The sequence below is a fragment of the Protomyctophum parallelum genome (assembly GCF_964188405.1).
Source record: "Protomyctophum parallelum genome assembly, chromosome: 15".
In the NCBI taxonomy this organism is placed as follows: Eukaryota; Metazoa; Chordata; class Actinopteri; order Myctophiformes; family Myctophidae; genus Protomyctophum; species Protomyctophum parallelum.
In genome coordinates this window covers 44230731-44239547 of record NC_139710.1, presented here as the reverse complement: position 1 = coordinate 44239547, position 8817 = coordinate 44230731, and positions in this window count along the sequence as shown.

The window sequence follows — 8817 nt, the reverse complement described above, 5'->3', positions numbered from 1 at the left end:
AGTAGCTTGGCTGTGGTGTGGCTGCGCTGTAGATCTTCTGGAGAAGGCGCGCAGTGAGCACAGCGTAGCAGGGAGCCAATGTCTTTAAACATGCTTATTGTGTCAATCGCTGTGTGTCTGTACTGTACGCTATATTAGAACAACAACAATGGCATTTTGAGTGGCAACAAATTAGCTGTGTGCTCCTGTCAGTTGTTGATGTACAGTGCTGTTGGTTTCTGGATGTTGTTCTGTACAACTAGAGCCAGGCCTGTATATTGCATCCTTCAGCTGCTCTACTTAATGGTGTATGTCTGCCTAGTGCCTACATCTACATAGATCACAATCAGACATCTTTTCACAGATAAACACCAGGCATTCTGAACATTGTTGGAGGCAGAATTTGGATCTGATTATGCATCATGCATATGGAACGAGAGAGAGAGAGGGAGTGTGGGAGAGGGAGATATTTAATGAGGTTAACCCTCCTCAGCAGAGCTCATAAGAAGAGCTTTTCCAACTACAAATGATCAGGAGATGAAAGTATAGGGAAATGAGAGGAGAAATCCTCCTGTTAATAACTTATCGCTGGAAAGATATTATCTAAACTAAATTTTGTTTCGAAAGGGTGCAGATATGGTGGGTTTAATAGTGGATTGTTGATTGCAGAAACATACTGGACCGTGCGTGTGTGTGTGTGTGTGCTGGCAGCTGAAACATAGTTACAAATTGTTGGCCTTCCATTCCTGCTAGAGTTCTCAACGGGCCTGAAAATGAAGGCCTGCCGCGGCTGGGCCTGAACAATTGCAATAATGTAAGGCCCGAAAAAACACAGGCTTAAAGTAGTTAAATTAGGGTTTAAGCAGCCTCCTGGCTGCCAGCACAACAGTCTGGAACGATAACGTTCCCACCCACTATAAAGCATGTGGGTTTGACATGGAAGGAATATGGATCGCTATGGATGTGTATTTGCATTAGTGCCATTGAGGCACAAATGCAAGATCCAGCTTACAGCGGTTAAGACTCCCTCATCTGTCTTCATTTAATGTGTAGTAAACGCCTCTTCACTTTATCCCTGAGCTCATTACTCACAATGGCAGCCATTTGAATCTTTTATCACAGGGATTTTTAATTGAACATTGGCGAATGTGTTCCAAACAAATGGGCCTGTAAGCAGAGAGCTGTGCGCGCGTGCGCGTGTGCGTGTGCGTGTGCGTGTGTGTGTGCGTGTGTGTGTGTGTGTGTGTGTGTGTGTGTGTGTGTGTGAGAGAGAGAGAGAGAGAGAGAGATAGATATTCATAGCTTGGCACAATGTCAAGTCGTCTGGTTCTGAAAACGTTTCATGCTGGTCTGTAGGGTGAAGCTACAGTTTGACAGCCTCTACAGTCTCCATGATGAAGTTATATGCCGATCAGGGATTGTCTTCAGTAGCTTCAGATGGAGTCCGCGGTGCCAGATGGTATCATGTGCGGCTATCAGGTCCAGCAGAACTCCAGCTTTCTCTTTGGCCTGTCATCAATAATCTGGCGTGAGCAGTGTTACTTGATTGATTGATTGATTGATTGAAAATTATTTTAAGGTATATTTCACTTTAAAAAAAACTTTTGGTCATTTCATCGTCTACTCAGTCTTATGTGAACACCCCAGACAGTTTTTAAGTTGCTTGATTCAGTATTTTGATATTTGATATTCATTTTAGCTGCCCCGCCCCCTTCCTATACAAACCTGTTCAAACCTGTTCATTTATTTTTAAATATTGTTTTTGGAAAATTATGAGGGGGAGGGAGAAGCTGCTGCAGGACCGAAGAGACTAAAGAATCCAAACAATATTAGTAAATGAAAAACCACTGCCCCCTCATGTATTAGGACAATATCAGTCACCAGAAAAAAGGACGGGTGTTTTGATGAATCTATCATGGTTAAAATGGGGAGGGGGCGGGACAGTAAAATGAATATCAAATATCTAAATACTGAATCAAGTAACTTAAAAACTGTCTGGGGTGTTCACATAATAGTCTAGTAGCCAGAATGTGAACAGACACCGTACGAAAAATCTAAATTTCATCATGCTTTATGTAGCATGTGACATGTCAAACTAGGGGGCTTTCATGATGCTGAATACATTCCAAGCATTAGTTTTGCACACAATACACTACGCTAAAACGTAATCACATAGCCGTAATCACAAATGTGATGATGTCAGCACATTTGGGTAGTAGCTATGGCCGTGTATACTTTATAGCCCATGGAGTGTTTTTTTTGCAAAACTAATGCTTGGAATGGATTCAGCATCATGAAACCCCCCTAGTTTGACATGTCACATGCTACATAAAGCATGATGAAATTTGGATTTTTTTGCCTTCTATAGGTTGTTAATGGTATGGTCACATATTATGCCAATTATGAAAATTCCTCAACATATGCAAGTTAGCATCCGGCAGTTTCTACATGCTGGGGACCCATATTCAACATTTATAACATAAAACTTTGGTGTACTCAACATGTCCGGGTTCACAATGGGGCTCTATGGGCTGGCAACTAGTGAAATGTCCCTTTAACAGTGGATCACCACCCACCTGAAAACCAAACATACTTAATAAGCTGGTGGACGTGGACACATGAAAACATAATTTTAAAACTTTCTGTACACTTTTTTGAAAGAAAATAATGTTTTATGGGGGGGGGGGGGATATTTCACTTTAAAAAGTCTACTCAGTTTTTAAGTTGCTCGATTCAGTATTTAGATATTTGATTCAAACTCCATGTTAAGCATGATTCATCGAAAACACCTGTCCTTGGTTCTGGTGACTCATACTGCTCTCCTAATACGTAAGGGTCTGAGTTTTTTTAATTACCTTTACAACCAACAACCAAAAAACATTTACGAGAAAAGTTATATAAAAAAAACACAGCCCCCTCTCACATATTAGGAAAACAGTATGAGTCACCGGAACCAAGGAGGCAAGGACGGGTGTTTTCGATGAATCACCATTTAATCATGGTTAAAATGGAGTTAGAAGTTACAATGGGCTTGTATAGGAAGGATAAAATGTATATCAAATGAATGAATATCTAAATACTGAATCGAGCAACTTAAAAACTGTCTGGGGTGTTCACAAAAGCCTGCAGTAGACGATAAAGTGTCCCCCAATTGTTTTTTAAAGGGAAATATCCCTTTAACATCTACGACCTACCGGAGACAACATCCAGAGAATACGGTTATGGTTAGTCTCAACCACCTTCAGAGTTGGACATTTGATGCCGATACATGAAAGAAGAAGACATTACATACCAAGCCTCCAGGGAGGCGGCAAGTGGTGTCTGCCAGGTGTAAGGTGATTCACTACATAATTTATGATGTTGAGAGAATGTTAGAAAACACAACCATCTCTTTAGCGTGGCAGGCCATATACACTGGGTATGTTTCATCTTCCGAACAATATGATTCTGTTGCTTCCATTGACAGCAGGCCACATTAAGGAAAGGAACAGGGGGGGTAGCTCAGAGGAACAGGGGGGGGGGGGTCGGAGACAGAAAATGGCATCGGCACAGGAATCAGGGAGCGGAATTGGAAATGTGTACGACAAAAGATTATTTGAAAAGACTGCAGTTAGTCTAAGAGAAAAGAGTAGACATACTGTAGATTGTTGTTATGATAGCTGTGCCAGTGTCTGCTTTCACAGCATAAGGATCCACGATTCCACATGCATTCAGAAAAGCGATTTGATTTGTTTAGCACAATTTTTTTATGAAAAACAGTGCCTGGACTCTACCCATATGAACTCAGTAAATGGAGTAGTACGTGATTGCAAATGACAATAAGCCAACATAGCGTGATGATTACAAATAATGAGAAAATTACATGACACTATTGGGATAGAAGTATACGATCAATCAAAATAAGGGGTGGGATGGATGGTTATATAATTTATTGTGAATCACAGCGTCGGTTATATACTGACCCCTGAAGATTAGGGTATTTGAAGGTTATAGCTGTTTGACTTGCTGCCCACTCAGAAAAGAAGCAGAGAAGACTGGAGTGATAAGTGGCCTGTCACTGTCAGAGTCATTTCAGGTGTGTGTGTGTGTGAGGAAGAAAGACTGATAATATTCAGAGAAGGGGAGGAGGATAGGACATTAAGTAATGCAGTTATGCAGTGTGTTTGAAGCCGGGGAATTGCTCCTTGTGTGTACTTTGAGTATGTGTGTTTTCTGTGTCTGTGTGTCACGTCACGTGGGCGCCTCGCTCCTTTGAGAGACCAATGGCAGGTCCCATGAGTCTATTATTTCTCATGGGAGGAATGAACATGAGCACTGATTGTGACCGATTCCTTTGGCCCATATTTACAGAAGTTTACGCAGAGTAAGCGTGAGCTCTATTCAATAAATATCTATTCAGTAATTAGTCATACTTACCACACTCAGTACTTCCCACACTCAGTACTTCCCACACTCAGTACTTCCCACACTCAGTACTTCCCTCACTCAGTACTTCCCACACTCAGTACTTCCCTCACTCAGTACTTCCCACACTCAGTACTTCCCACACTCAGTACTTCCCACACTCAGTACTTCCCACACTCAGTACTTCCCTCACTCAGTACTTCCCACACTCAGTACTTCCCTCACTCAGTACTTCCCACACTCAGTACTTCCCACACTCAGTACTTCCCACACCCAGTACTTCCCACACCCAGTACTTCCCACACTCAGTACTTCCCACACTCAGTACTTCCCACACCCAGTACTTCCCACACTCAGTACTTCCCACACTCAGTACTTCCCTCACTCAGTACTTCCCACACTCAGTACTTCCCACACCCAGTACTTCCCACACTCAGTACTTCCCACACCCAGTACTTCCCACACCCAGTACTTCCCACACTCAGTACTTCCCACACCCAGTACTTCCCTCACTCAGTACTTCCCTCACTCAGTACTTCCCACACTCAGTACTTCCCACACTCAGTACTTCCCACACTCAGTACTTCCCACACTCAGTACTTCCCACACCCAGTACTTCCCACACTCAGTACTTCCCACACTCAGTACTTCCCACACTCAGTACTTCCAACACCCAGTACTTCCCACACCCAGTACTTCCCACACTCAGTACTTCCCACACCCAGTACTTCCCGCACCCAAGCTGTGCTACTCATACGCTGAGTTGGCGGTGCCCGGGATAGAACCCATGAACTTGTGGTTCAAAGGCAAGAGCTCTACCGACTGAGCTACCCGGACACAAACTTTTCTTTCAACTAAATTCTCCATAATCGGGTTTTAGTGTTACACATACAGTATACTTAGGACAACCAGGTATGCTGCGGGAGGGCCCGCAGCACCACCTTCTCGCTCGGGTGGAGTCTGCGGAACCATTGCCCACAACTCCTGAATGAAGTGTCTGGTGCTGGGACTCTGGTGCAATGCACAGGTCCTGGGCCTGGTGAGAGCAGGAGTGGACCTGGTGAGACGTAGGAGGGGCCCGGACAGGAGTCAACCCACAGAGCCTAGTCCATCCATGCCAGAAGCGTACCTCCCAGCCCTGGCAGAGTAGTTCTGGAGTAGTTCCAACGGATTGTGTGGCCCTGGTTTTTCCATAATGGGACTGATTGAGGGTAGCTACTGGGACGTAAGTCGGGACTTGATCACCCCGACTGGGTCGCCTGAGTGAGGGGTATGATGTTTGAGAGACCCGAAACCCCGATGACCATGGGGTACATCACTGAGGATACGTGCATCCATGTTTTTTGTGGAGTGTTTATTTAGCTTTTTTACCCCTTTTTCTCCGAAATGGCTGCCATTTGACAGGAGTCCAGTATCAAAAATCAAACTGAGCTCCGAGCACTAGAAGTGCACTATGAATTGCATGTTCATCTGAATATCATGCATTGTGTTCTCCATGGTCTCCTAGTCGCGTCTCCCGTGCTTATTTTAGCCCTATCTTGGGATATGGTTCCATGTCATCAGGGAGTGTGTCACATTGACATAGATAATTAAATTCCCTTTTAATTCTAGTACTCACTAATATTAGAAGATTAGTGAGTCCTTTCCAGTGATAGAGGAACAAATGATTATTATAGTTATAACTATAACTAAGACAAAAACTTTCCTTTCCTTTCCTTTTTTATTTTTTTATTTTTTATATATCTGATCAGCATGGTATTGCTTTAGACGGGTGCACACTAAATGCTTGGGAAAAGATGTGGGAATGCATGATTTTAGGGCAGACCTGAAATTGAATTCAATTTGCAGGGCTGCTTAATGTAGACTAGAGCATTCCACTGTTTGGTGGCTACATAGTAGTAGATTTTTACCCTTGAGTGTCTCAATTTTAGGTCATACCCAATTACCCACACACGCAAACTAGCTAGCAGTGCTCAGTGTTGACATTGCTGTAGGTTATAGGGTTTAAAACTCCCAAGAGAATCCCCTCACAGCCACATATGGACAGTATACACAGACACAGGTACACACACACACACACACACACACACACACACACACACACACACGCACGCACGCACACACGCACAGGTTTAGCTGCATTCTGATTTCTTTCAGTGTTCCTGACACGCAATTTCTCTCTCTCCTCAGGAGTCAGAGATCAGCACCAGAAGGAAGGAGTGTGAAACACTTGAGGCGGAGGTGAAGAAAAAGAGTCAGACATGTCAGACTTTGGTAAGTGCTCCAAAAATATAACACACACAATCCCTGCCCTGGCCCCTGGCTGAAAGTCTGAGGCTTCACATTGATGTGTCCCTAATAGCCTTGCCTATAGTACAATCCAACACTGTGCTCCCTGGGGACCACGAGCTGCACTTTACTTGTAAGAGTCTTTAGTGGTGATTACTGATTACTGTAATTGAAAATTATATATATATATATATATAATACTGTATATATGCTGTATATGCACTCACACACGCACGCGCACACGCACACACACACACACGCACACACACAAGACACTCTCTGTCTCTCTCTCTCTCTCTGTCTCTCTCTCTCTCTCAAAATAGGTAAATATAAAGTACGTCGAAAATAGCAGATCTACAAGCCCGTTGTGAGCTTGTAGGGCATCTGTTAATGGTAAACAGAGTTGGTGTAACATTGTATACGGGGTGGGGGCTATATGGGGTTTCTGCAGGCCTTGGCTATAGTGGCCACAGAGTTTTTGCATAATACTAACAATTCATGCGCCCACAGCAATGTTGCATGTATGCATATACTGTATGTACAGTAGCATTTGTTCATGTGTACATGCGATGTACAGCATGTCTGAAAGGACATTTGCTGAGAAGGTAGCAGAAATGTCACTCTGCCTTGTGGGCTCGCCTTGACTCCAGACTAAATGTCACTCTGCCTTGTGGGCTCGCCTTGACTCCAGACTAAAAGGTAGCAGAAATGTCACTCTGCCTTGTGGGCTCGCCTTGACTCCAGACTAAAAGGTAGCAGAAATGTCACTCTGCCTTGTGGGCTCGCCTTGACTCCAGACTAAAAGGTAGCAGAAATGTCACTCTGCCTTGTGGGCTCGCCTTGACTCCAGACTAAAAGGTAGCAGAAATGTCACTCTGCCTTGTGGGCTCGCCTTGACTCCAGACTAAAAGGTAGCAGAAATGTCACTCTGCCTTGTGGGCTCGCCTTGACTCCAGACTAAAAGGCCAGGGAAAGAAGAGGAGGCATGATATTCTTGTGACAATATCGGCATTTGCCCCTTACTGTTGGTTGCATGTTTGCGACATTTAAAATTTCACACACACTCACACACACACACACACACACACACACACACACACACACACCCACACACACACGCTTCTTCGCCTGGAAAGGAGTCAGCTTAGGTGGTTCGGGCATCTGGTTAGGAGGCCTCTGAGGGAGGTCCCGACTAAGGATAAGTGGTTGTATATGGATGGATGAATGGATGGAAATTCACCCCTGTACAAATGAGTTAATTAGAATTATATTGTACCCTGAAATAGTATGGCATCTTCTCTATGTTCTTGTATCGCTGCCCGACCAGTATATAATATTGCAGTTTAGGGGCAAACCACCAATAGCCGAATGGTTACCACATGGGCACAAACTCCCGGGGGGCCAGACTTTTGTCATTTCCGAATTTTTATTTTGTATTATTATTGCAGATCAAGTCAGGCCATAACTGTCCGTAAGTGAATAGATGTCATTGGCCCGTTTTCCCAAAGGACACATGGTGTAAGAGGTATGGTGCTGCACATGCTCAGATGCCCTCTAGGCCGCACACAGAAGCCTGTGAACATAGACATGAGACCTGAGGCCTGCCATACCAGGCCTCAGGTCAGGCGTGGCACATCTATGCACGAAATGTCTATGTTCACAGGCTTCTGTGTGCGGCCTAGAGGGCATCTGAGCATGTGCAACACCATACCTCTGTCCTTTGGGAAACCGGGCCAATGTCTATTCATATCTTTGGCCATATATTGTACTTTTTTGCTGGCGATGTTGTTTATCCTTTGCCAGAAACGGTAATATGTCGGCCGCGATGCGATCAAAAATCACTATTCACTATATCTGATCGCCGGACAGATTTGACAAAAAGACGGACTTTGGAGTATTTTTCAGAGAAAACAGGCAGAGAAGAAATCACAGTAAGTGGATTCCTATTGGATGCACGCGCATTCCGTCTTGTGCCGGGAGGGACGAAGGCGTTGCCTAGCAACCTGGGCAGCACTAGATGTATGTGTTTGGCTTCTGCCGGTCGATTTATATATAAAGCTTATAACCCGCGGCGCCGCAGGTTTTGCTTTCAATGGGTAATTATTAGGGATGTCCCGATAAACTCTTTTTGTTCCCGATCCGATT